At 43.7% G+C, this 11,805-nt stretch overlaps 1 protein-coding gene across 2 annotated transcripts in view; it reads left to right on the top strand.

The window, feature by feature from the left end:
* The window catches only part of AGGF1 (angiogenic factor with G-patch and FHA domains 1), a 63,024-nt gene extending 51,458 nt beyond the window's left edge, over positions 1–11,566 (top strand). Inside the window, exons 15-17 of one of the 2 annotated variants that reach the window (XR_002799857.2) lie at positions 6,449–6,541; positions 6,651–6,896; positions 7,443–11,566. The gene's annotated coding sequence lies outside the window, so the exon portion shown is untranslated. Of the gene's footprint in view, positions 1–6,448; positions 6,912–7,442 lie in introns of those variants that run through there. The other variant, XM_070234653.1, reaches the window with a different exon arrangement.
* Positions 11,567–11,805: the final 239 nt, after the last annotated feature.

The following is an 11,805-nucleotide window of genomic DNA, read 5'->3' as shown; positions in this document are numbered from 1 at the left end:
TGCTGGACCCAGCTTTGACGGAGGGGGAGTCCTCATTTGCAGTGTTGGCTATTTCCATGATGTAAATACTCCCACTGTGGCCTATTTCAAGCTACTAACAGTTTAACGAGTGGCTTGCCAAGTTTCTGGAAATGTAACAACCAGCCCTTGTATGACCCTGGCACATGCTGCTCTTAAAGCAGCTGGCATTCTATTGGCCAAAGCCAGTCACATGACAAAACATGCTGTCAATGGGGTTAGAAAGCATACTCCTCTCATAAGGAAGCCTTGCAAGTCCCCTAACAATGGACAGAGATTGTACAATCCTTTTAAAAGGAGGACAGGGAATAACTGGTTACATTAATATAATGCACCTTACATGCTTTGGTTCAAGTAATTTTTTTTTTTACCTCATTCTTTCTATAGACTAGAATTTCAAAGTCCATTAATGGAATTTCTCCTTACCGTTCCAAGAATGGTTTCAGAAGAAAAAACTGGTCTGGTGTCTTTAAAGGGATCATTTTGCAATGTGAAGCTTAAATATTAGGTTACTACTTCTCTTCTCTCCAAAAAGGACACTTACCAGCTGTGGTCATCTCATTAAAAGAAAAGTAACTAGTGGAAATAAATCAGGGTAAAGCCACCTCTTATTCATGGTTTAATTCATAACAGATTTTTAAAGTTTATTGTATGTAGCAGTCCTTTTAACAAGAGGCTTTATGACTTTGAGTAACTTAAAAATCCATCTGGCTTTAAACTCACCATGTAATGTTGTTCTTGCTAGTGCCATGGAGTAGATTCTGGCTCCTAGGGACTCGCTGTCCAGCAGAGCAGAACGCTCCCCAGTTTCTCTGCGCCATCCTCTCACCTTCCAGCGCTCTATCAGACAATGCTCCTCCACTGCTTTTCAAAGGGTTTTCATGGCCAATTTTTTCAGAATTGAGTGGCCAGGTCCTTCTTCCTAGTCTGTCAGCTCCACTGAGACCTGTCCACCATGGGTGACCCTGCTGGTATTTGGAATACTGGTGGCATAGCTTTCAGCATCACAGCAGCATGCAGCCACCACAGTATGACCACTGACAGATGGGTGGTGTAGTTCCCTGACCGGGAAATGAACCCCGGTCATGAGGTGAGAGCGTGGGATCTTGACCACTAGACTGTTTAATGAGGTCCATGCTATTTTCATTAGTTTATAGAACAATTTTTAGTAAGTGCTGGTTATGGGCAAAGCCCTATCCTAAACCTGAGTAAGAGTCTGGAGATCCAAGAGACCATTCCCGCCCTCAAGAAGGTTATACTCCAGTAAGACAGCAAGACAAATGCAACTCCAGGAAGAAAGTGAAAAATAATGTAAGAGGAAACATTCACGTGCCACGCTGAATTGAGAACAGCTACATCCTATTGAGAGTGGTGGCATTTTTTTTATTGAGGTAACACTGGTTTATAACATTATATAAATTTCAAGTATACATCATTATATTTCAATTTCTGTGTAGACTACATCATGTTCGCCACCCAAAGACTGATTACCATCCGTCACCACACACATGTGCCCTGTCACCCCTTTCGCCCTCCTCCCTCCCCCTTCCCCTAATTTCTGTATCTATGTGTTTGTTTGTTGTTGTTTTTATCTTCTAGAAAGTGGTAGCATTTAACCTAAATAACCTAAATAAGACCTAAAAAGGGGTAGGATTTGGACTCCTGGAATTATGTTTATTATCCTAGCTAGATGTGTTTTGGATTTATTTTTGAAGTCCAGAGAAAAGGAGCCTGTTTTTTCTGTGTTTGATTCCATCCTTATACTTTCTTATAGTCTGAAATCTCTTTCTTGTAGTTCTAAATTAAACTTTAAGTCAAATTATAAAATATATTGCAAACATCTAATAACTCTTCTTCTTTGCCCCACATTCTTTGTTCAAATTTTGGCAAGAAAAAACCTCTTCAGTTCTTATTTTGGTGTGGCAGTTCCCCTGACTTTCATCATGCATTTAACAGTAAATAAATGACACTTAATTTTCATAAAGGGACCTCATTTCCATCCCCTTTCCTAGAAGTTGGCTAAGCATAAGGAGCTGCGTTTCATTGATAATGCAGAATATTTAATTTCCAGATTCTTGATTAAGATTATAGCCTTGAAATCTGCTATCTAATGATCAAAAACACAGCTTGAGAAAACTATTTATGGAGATTGCCTCAAAAACATGAAATGATAGAGCTGTGTACCAGGAACACACTTTTTTGGTACTCCTGTGTGTGCTTTTGGTCTGTAGTTTTCTTGTGATGTTTTGTCTAGTTTTTCTGTCAGTGTAATATTGGCCTCATAAAATGACTTGAGAAGTGTTCCTTTCTCTTCTATTTTTTGGAAAAGTTTGTGAAGAATTGGCATTCATAGGGGCTGGCCCCGTGGCCGAGTGGTTAAGTTCGCGCGCTCCGCTGCAGGCGGCCCAGTGTTTCGTTGGTTCGAATCCTGGGCGCGGACATGGCACTGCTCATCAGACCACGCTGAGGCAGCGTCCCACATGCCACAACTAGAAGAACCCACAGCGAAGAATACACAACTATGTACTGGGGGGCTTTGGGGAGAAAAAGGAAAAAATAAAATCTTTAAAAAAAAAAAAAACAGAATTGGCATTCATTCTTCTTTAAGTGTTTGGTGAAATTCAACAGAGAAGCCATCTGGGCCTGGATTGTTCATTATGGGTACTATTTTAGATTGTTAATTCAACCTCTTCGTTTTGTATAGATCTGTTCAAATTGTCTGTTCCTTCTTGAGTTAGTTTTTGTAGTTTGTATCTTTCTAGGAATTTGACCATTTCATCCAAGTTATCTAATGTTTTGGTATACAGTTGTGCGTAGTATTCCTTTTTGTTTCTGTAAGGTTGGTAGTAATGTCCCCTCTTTCACCTCTGGTTTCCTCTGTGTGCTTCTGATGAACTTTCCATTGGGGTCATACCATCTGCCTTCAGTGAGGCACCTTGTAGAAATAGCTGCATAAAATTCATTATCAGGGCCAGTGTCACGTTGTCATCAACTACAGTCATCATTGCATCTCACAGTGTTTTTTCTGCAGGACCCAGAGAGAAGACCATTCTCTGATCCCTCATGCCGTGAAAAGCTCTGCATCCCAGAAGCAAATGGGACCCTTTAATCCTGTGGGCACTGTGGATCATGTAACTGATGGTTTCCCTGCTTTAGCCGCTAGGAAGGATAAGAGTCAAATATGGGATGCCTGCTCTTTTAGTTTCCCAGGGCGGCTGTAACAAATACTAACGACTGAGTGGCTTAAAACAACAGAAATTTATTTTCTCACAGTTCTGGAGGTTAGAAGCCCAAAATGAAGGTGTCAGCAGGGTCATGCTCCCTCCGAAACCTGTAGCAGGGAATCCTTCCTTGCCTCTTGCTAGGTTCCCGTGGCGGCCGGCAGCCCTTGGTTTGCAGCCACATTACTCCAGTCTCTGCCTCTGTTGTCACGTGTTCTCCTTGTGCGTCTGTATCCGGACTTCTCTCTTCATAAAAAGCCACTAGTCATATTGGATTAAGCCCCATTCTAATGACCTCATCTTAACTTGGTTACCTCTGCAAAAACCCTATTTCCAAATGAGGTCACATTCACAAGTACCTGGGGTTGAGAATTCAACCTATCTCTTTTGCGGGGGACACACAATTCAACTCATAATACTTACCTACCAGTTCCACACAGTCAACTTCTCTGGGCCCTAATCTTTTATTTTCCTACCTGTGTTTTCCTTTTGCCCTGATTCCCTGGATTAATGAGTTTTTCTTAATTATGTGCATCTTTGGCAGTGCCTGAAGGAAAGGAGGCAGAAAGGGAGGAGAGAAGGAGGGAGGAAAAGGGGAAAGAGAGAAAGGGAGGGAGGAAGAAAAGTTTGCCAAAAAAAAAAATCAGACGTGGAACTTGGGGAACAGAGTTGCAGGAATGGGGAGTGGGGGCAGGAAGCCGGGCTGGAGAAGGGTTTTTGCTCTGTGGGCTTCATCAGAGCCTTGGAAGTACTCTTCTGGGGGATGAGAGCAGTGGTTTGCAGCTGCCTGCAGCTTAGTGACCTAGAGAAAAGTGGGAAGGTAGTTTGAGGAGCTGAGGATTAGGGGGAGAAGGGCGTGATCTGGCTACTTTTAATACCCACGTTAACAGACACGGTATGGATCCAGGTTCTGTGGTGCTTGTAAACTTAGACAGTGTTGAGGACCCATGTATGCTAGCTACTGGGGACACAGACCCATAAATCAATGATTTAATGCACACAATCTACCCTGGAGGACACCATCCCATCCCTATAGAATATTATTCCCCAAAAGGCACCTGAGCTGAAACTTTAGTAGGCTCTTCTAATGGTCTGTCAGGCTAGCTACTTCTGGATGTGTATATTTATTAGGATCAGCCAAAACTCCTGAATAAACCACCATTTTCCCTTTCAGCTGTTCCTCATCTTAATCCATCACAGGTGGAAATCTTAATCCTGTTGTCACAGCACACCTAGGGTTATCATCACTCCGCTTACCACTAGAAATGGGGTCCTTGTTACCATCTGATGGGCACGTACTCCAGTTCCAGAATCCTGTCCTGAGGCTTCGAGGTTCAGAGTTTCTAGGCTTCTCCTTTCTAGGGCCACTCTGGTACCCACTTTCTTAGCTTGGGTTTCCCCAAATGCTGTGACTATGACAAGAACTGGGATGCAGGCAGTTTGAGAGGTGATCATGGAAGCAAGACTGGGGGAGCAGGGAGAGTGTGAAAGAAATGCATGCCCAAGTGAAAAGGCTTTCTTTTCTTTTTTAACTGTAACTAATTGTGTGGCTTTCAAATAATGTCTTCATTTTATATTTGTAATTACGACAAAGTTTATTCCCACATGGTGAACTGTTTTCAGCCCTCACCTCTAGGCATTTTTCAGACCAACTTCTTCATTTTTTAACTTTGTCATTTTCTGTCCTTTAATGTTAGAAAAATGTTACCATAGACTCTATTACATTGGTTGGCTTTTGGCTTGGAGGCTTATGAAATTTTCTAAACTTATCTCCGAAACTTGACATTTTCACTGTGATTATATATAAGTACAAGTCATTTTTGGCTTGAAACATAGTGACCTAAGCTTGGAGTTTATCCTGGAGGTAGTTTTAAGCAAGAGAATTATATATAGTGAGATTTATATATTAACTATACCACTTTGGGGAGGAATGGGGGACGTGTTTGAGTAAAACAGACTAGAGACAGGTAGACTAGTTGGACAGCTGCATCACTGTGGACCAGAGCCGAGGTTTTTTAAGATTCAACCTGTTCAATATATAGCAGAAAGCAATAAACCAGAGAGCAGATGGGGGACGGAATTGGAATAAGTAACTCCAACGTGGTGTGTGGTTCCCCTGTCTCCCTCATGTCTTTTTCTGGCCTTGGTGTGTGTGAGGAGACTGAGCCGCTGCTCAGAGGGCAACATCCCATGTAACTCAACCCTAGAGAGTAGCGCTCCCCGGGTGACCTTTCCAGGTCACCAATATGAGAGGGAAACACAGAAAGAAGTGGCTCTCTTCCTATGGGAATTCTCAGAGAGGCATTGGACATCGCTTCCCATTTCTAAGAACTATTGGGAAGAAATAGTACAAGGGTTTACCTCAGCATTGCACCCCTTTTCAGAGCCATCGGTCCCCATCCTGTGTTCTGTTGTGGTTTGTGTGCATCCGTTCATCATAAACCACCACGTGCCCGTTAGTCGACTGTGGCAGGCTTGTGGGTTATCCAGGCAGGGCCCATTGCTGCCATTTCACATTTCCATCTCCTGTGGTTATAAAATGCCTTGTAAAGGCCCATGGTGCACTTTCTGGCTGCTTCACTAGCCCCACGTTTGCAATTTCTGTTAACAAACATACGGTTGAATGGACGGTCAGAATCAAACCCATCAACCACACTAAGGAGGGTTTGTGTCTAAAAGCAAAGACTTCTTTTTGTTTACTGCCGCATCTTAAAGGGAAGAAAGAGAGGGAGGAAAAAACCCAGAAAAGTGACAGCCGGGCGGGCCTTCGTGTCCTTACTCACCCGCCAGGGTCCTTAGCCGAGAGGCTTATGCAGGAGGGGATGTGGAAGTGGTAGGCGACCCTCATGGACAGCCCCATCAGGGTGCTGCTCCATTGCCCGCTTGCTCAAAGTGCTGGGGTGGGGGTTGGGGGTGGCGTCCATGCGGCGTGTTTAAAGGACTCGTGTGACTGGTTTGAGTGAGCAGCTGCAGGATTCTGTCTCCACAGCTCCGGGGGTCCGTGTCCCCAGCTGTGGTCAGGGTTGATGTGACCTGACCTTGGTGGTCAGACATTCCACACAAGTTTCAGAGGTTCTTACTAACTCCTTTTGCCAAAGGAGAAAGACAAACTGGCACGAAAGAGCTGGTTTGGCTGTTCTCCGAGATAATTATAAAGAGTAACAACAGCAACAAGCCTTTGATTTCCTTTTGTGTCTGTTTTGTGATAGGGGGAAAAGAAAGCATTCCCTGTGTGGCTTGGAAGACAAGCAGGCTTCTGATCCACAGCTCGAGGACTGATCGTCCTGCCTCAGAGAAACCAGGTCAGAATGGCTGGCCCAGTGTCTTTGGCTCGGTCTGCTTGGGACGATCCCGCTGCCTGGATTTGTGAATGATGTAGTTAATCCGAAATCTTCCTCTCTCCCCAACCAGACCTTCCTCTCCTTCCTCAAGTCACCACTCTTATGAAGACTTCTTAGACTATAGCAGCTTACAAGGATCTCTCTCTCATCTAAATTTCCCTGGCCTCCGAGTTAGTACCGTGCCTGTACGCATCGTTTCCTGAAAGCCGGCCTTGCCTTCACAGCTCAGCTGTAATGATCTCAGTGGCAGGAATCTGATCTCATATTTTATATATTTTCCCCGTAAAACCCAGCGGAGTGCTGGGTAAATAAAATAGTAAGTCTCAGTAAATACTTGGAGGGGTTGAAAATTCAAACCGTATACTATGCGTCTTATATGAGGTGCTTAGAGTAGTCAGATTCATAAAGACAGGGAGTAGAAAGGTGGGTGCCAGGGGCTGAGGGGAGGGGGGAACGGGGAGTTAGTGTTTAATGGGGACAGAGTTTCAGCTGGAGAGGAGGAACACGTTCTGGAGATGGATGGTGGTGATGGTTGTACAATGATGTGAACTCAATGTACAGTGAACTGCACACTTAAAAAGGGTTAAAATGGTAAATTTGATGTATGTTTTACCACAATAGAAAATATATTCTTAAAAAGGCACATACTGTAGCAATCTGAGGCTCCTCCCTAATTCTACCTTCAGGCGCCCTCCCAGGTCCTGGTGGGCAGAGTCAGTATCTTGTGTGGATGAAATCTTTAGTTTGATGGGCTTGCTGGGCAGGCGCCAGATACTGGGCTCCGCTTCCCACTTCCTAGCTCCATTTTTTAAAAACATGGGAACATTCGCATCAGGCTTTTCGTTTGGATTTGCTTCTGTAGGTCACGCCTACGTGAGAAGGGTTCGGAAGCAGTCCAGCTGAAGACCAAGCAGTGTTGTTGCCCTCAGAGGGGTGGGAAGAGGCTCAGTGATGGTGTCGTCGTGGGCGAATTACTGAAGATTTCAGAGCCTGCGGTGTCGTCGGTTTTGCTTCTCGTCTGTAGAATGGGGATAACAGTACCTCCCTCCGTAGGCTTGTTGTGTGGGGTAAACGAGACGCATCACACGAGACACCTCGCAGGGTTCCTGAGATGGAGTAGGAGCTGGAAACTATGGCTGTTTATAAATGGTTTTGTGACTTCAGCTTGGATTTGAGAATGAAAGTGGACCACAGGCCCCTGAAACAGCGCCTTCCCTCATGGAACCGAACCCCAGGAGGCGCCAAATCCCTGGGAGGTGCGGAGTTGGTGGCTGGAAGAGGAATCGACTCCAAGAGGTAAAGGTCTAAGGACCGATTGTCCCCACTCAGCTGGACCGCAGCCGCCAGCAGCTACTGGGCCCACGTGGCCCCAGGGTGCTCCCTTTCCTTCATTCAAATTCGAAACATCTGGGGAAGGGCCTCGAGGAAACTCGGATTGGCCAATTCTCTCACCTGTGTGGTCAGGATGCCTGGTTTGGCGCTCTCCCTTGACCATGAGGCTGCAGTGAGGGAAGGCAGTTTTCCGAATGAAGAGGACCTCTGCCTCCTGGAAGAAAGAGAGTGGGGCAAAGAAAAATGATGTGTCCACCCCGAACCGAGCTTCGTGCTCTGGGCAAGCCAAAGAAAAACCGGCTGAGGCCCCTGCCTCGAGGCTCTTGTTCTTTGCTGACTGATGAGCCATTTGCCAGCATTGTCTGTTTTCAGAGAATGGTTGCCTGATGTTCTTTTCGAAGGGAGTTGAGCACCTTGATCTGAAGGTTTTTCAAATTGGCATCTAAAATTATTTGGCCTTGGTTTAATATGGGGAGAACTCATCAGATTGTGAAAATGAAAAATGAAACATATTTGAAATAACCTCAAGGCCACATTAACATTTAATTTGCACTTCCAAACAGAAGCTATTTTTACATCCCTATTTACTAGTATGATATACTGAAGTTATTTTTCCCCATGACTCAATACGATGGGTTTTTTTTCCCCCTTTCTTCAAATAGTTCTCAATTTGAATGTAACACAGAGTTCCCATTTTCCCCATAAATTGCATATTTATAGCACATGGAAATAGCTGGGATGCTGTGTGTCTCTTAAAAGTACTTCTGTATTTGAATTATAGAGAAAATGACTTAATAGGATTCTGAACTTTGGGCAGCCTTGATGCCGCTGGAGCAGAGTAGAGAACAGGACTCGGTGTTCCGGGCCTGGTCCTGCTTGTTTGGAACACCGGCCCCTGAGCCTGCCCCCACTGTGTACGCTCGGCTCCGGGAAGGGTGGGAGGGGAAGGGCACAGGAGCCCTCAGGAGCAGAGCTGCTTCCCCAAAGGCAGTGGGGGTTCAGCTCTGCCGTGTACTGGCTCTGGAGGTCTGCAGTGCTTTCTTAGCCTCTCTGCCTCTTTTGCTTTTTCCTCTCTAAACTGGCATCACAGAAGGAGTTGCATGAGGGTCATGTTAAGAATTGAACAAGGTAACGCGTAGAAACTCACCATAGTGATGGCACGGAGTGAGTCATCAGAAAATGATGGTCCTTGTTGCTGAGTGAGTTCTAAAGCAGGACGGGTGTCTCCTGTCCTTGCACCATTCTCCACCTTCTGGTTTACTCCTTTGGAAGCCTGGCAGCCTCCTGCTGAGGCCAGCTGAGCTCTCTATGGGAGGGGGTGCCCTTCATTCCCCACGGAAAGCTAAGTGGGATCGAGGGTGGGGGAGCGCAGAGCAGGCCCTCCCGCCTGCCTCTGGTCCACTCTGGTTCACGTGGGCTAGTTTCTCCCCAGCACGGTGAGCCCACATGAGGGCCTGGGAGCCAAGTGCATATTTGCCTGGAGGGTCCTCACATAGTGGAGGCCCCTTTACAACCCTCCGCCCTGGGTGACAATGGGCAGCTAGTTGAGCATTAAGGAACTTGTTTTTTGTTGCTGTTGTTGCTTTTTAAATGAATTTTATGGTATAATTTATGTGCAACAAAATGCTTCCATTTTAAATGTACAGTTTGATGGGTTTTGGAAAATGTGTACACCCATGTAAACACCACCTCAATCCAGATATGGAATATTTCCTTGACCCCCAAAAGTTTCCTTATATCCTGTCCAGTTCATCTCTCCTTCTTCCCACCCCCAGGCAACCACTGAAATGCCTTCTGTTACTATAGAAAAGCTTGCATTTTCTAGAATTTCATATAAATGGAGTGCGTCAGGCTTCTTGCGTTTCTCATAGTGCTTTTTGTGAGTCGTCTGTGTTGTTGCATGTATCAGTACCCTTCCTTTTTATCACTGAGTTTTATTCCGTTATATAGATATACCACAATTTGTTTATCCATTCCCCTGTTGGTGGACATTCAGGTTATTTCTAGTTTCATATATATTTTCCAAAGTATATTTGCCAAAATATTTTCCAAAGTAGCGTGACGTTTGACACTCCCGCTGGCAGTGTACCCGAGTTCCAGGCGTCCGCACCCTCCCTGGCACTTGGCGTTGTCTGTCTCCTCCGTTTTGGTCATTCTAGTGGGCGTGAAGTGGTATCTCGTTTTGGTTTTAATTTGCATTTTCCTAATGGCTAATGATGTCGAGGTCTTTCCATGTGCTTATTGGTCCTTCATAATCTTCTTTTGTAAAGTGTCTGTTCGAATATTTTCCCTGTATTTTATTGGTTTCTGTCTTCATGGTTGAATTGTATTAGTTCTTTATATATTCTATATACAAGAGTTTTGTCAGATATATCTATTCCAAGTATCTTCTCCTATTCTGTGGTTTCACTTTCATTTTCCTAAGTGTTTTTTTTTTTTTTTAAAGATTTTATTTTTTCCTTTTTCTCCCCAAAGCCCCCCCCCCCCCCGTACATAGTGGTATATTCTTTGTTGTGGGTCCTTTTAGTTGTGGCATGTGGGACGCTGCCTCAGCGTGGCTTGATGAGCAGTGCCATGTCGGCGCCCAGCATTCGAACCAACGAAACACTGGGCCGCCTGCAGCGGAGCATGCAAACTTAACCACTCGGCCACGGGGCCAGCCCCCCACCAAGTGTTTTTTTGATGAGCAAAGTATTAATTTCATAATTATGTAATTTACATAGTTTCATAAAAGCCCAGTTCGCCAATTATATCTTTAATGGTTTATGGTTTTTGTGTCCCAGCTGAGAAATATTTACCTTCACCAAAGTTGCAAAAATTTTCTCTTAGGTTTTCTTCTAGGAGTTTTATAGTTTTCACTTTTATATGTTGTCTATTATATATTTTGAGTGAATTATTGAGTATAGCCAGGTAAGTGTCAATACTTACATTTTTTGAAATGGATATCTAATTGTTCCAGCACCATTTGTTGAAGCATTGTTTTTTCCCATTGAAATGCCTTGTCGCCTTTGTTGAAAAATCACTTGACCATGTATTTATGGGTTTATTTCTGGACTCTCTCTGTTCCATTGATCTACATATCTATCCTTTTGCCATTATCACACTGTCTTGATTACTATAGTTATATAGAAAGTCTTCAAATTGCTTTGGTTGTTCTAAGTCATTTTTATTTCCATAAAAAGTTTAGAATCAGCTTGTCAAGTTTAAAAAAAATCTGCTGGAATTTTAATTGTGATTGTGTTCAATCTGTTAATCAATTTGGGGGAGAATTGCTATCTTAGCAATATTGAATCGTCAGCTCCATGAACATGATATATGTCTCTGTTTACTTGTCCTATTTAATTTTTTTAAGCAATGTTTTAGTTTTCAGTGTACAGGTTTTACACATGCTTTGTCAAATTTACTCCAAAGTATGTCATGTTTTTTGATGGCATTGTAAATGGATCTGTATTTTTAATTTCATTTTCCAAATGTTCATTGCTGGTATATAGAAATACAGTTGAATTTATATAGTGACCTTGTATCCTATGACCTTGCGAAATTCAACATATTAGTTCTAGTAGCTTTGTGTATGTGTGTATGTGTGTAGATTCCTTAGGATTTTCTAACACAATGGTGTTACCTATGAAGAAAGATAGTTGTTTTTTTTCCTGTCCGATATCTGTGCCTGTCCTTTCTTTTTCATGGCTTTTTTTTGCAGTGGTTAGAACTTCCAGTACAGTGTTGAAGAGAAGTGGTGAGAGAGGGCGTCTTTGCCTTGTTCACCATCTTAGGGAGAAGTATTCATTCTTTCACCATCAAGTGTGATATTGCCTGCAGGTTCTTTGTAGTTGCCCTAAACTGTAGTCTGCTTTTAATTATTACCATCTTCTGGCAATTCTAAACAATGTCAG

This window comes from Equus caballus, chromosome 14 (assembly GCF_041296265.1).
Source record: "Equus caballus isolate H_3958 breed thoroughbred chromosome 14, TB-T2T, whole genome shotgun sequence".
NCBI lineage: Eukaryota > Metazoa > Chordata > Mammalia > Perissodactyla > Equidae > Equus > Equus caballus.
The sequence above is the reverse complement of the archived record's forward strand: the minus strand, read 5'-3'. Positions and strand labels throughout refer to the sequence as shown.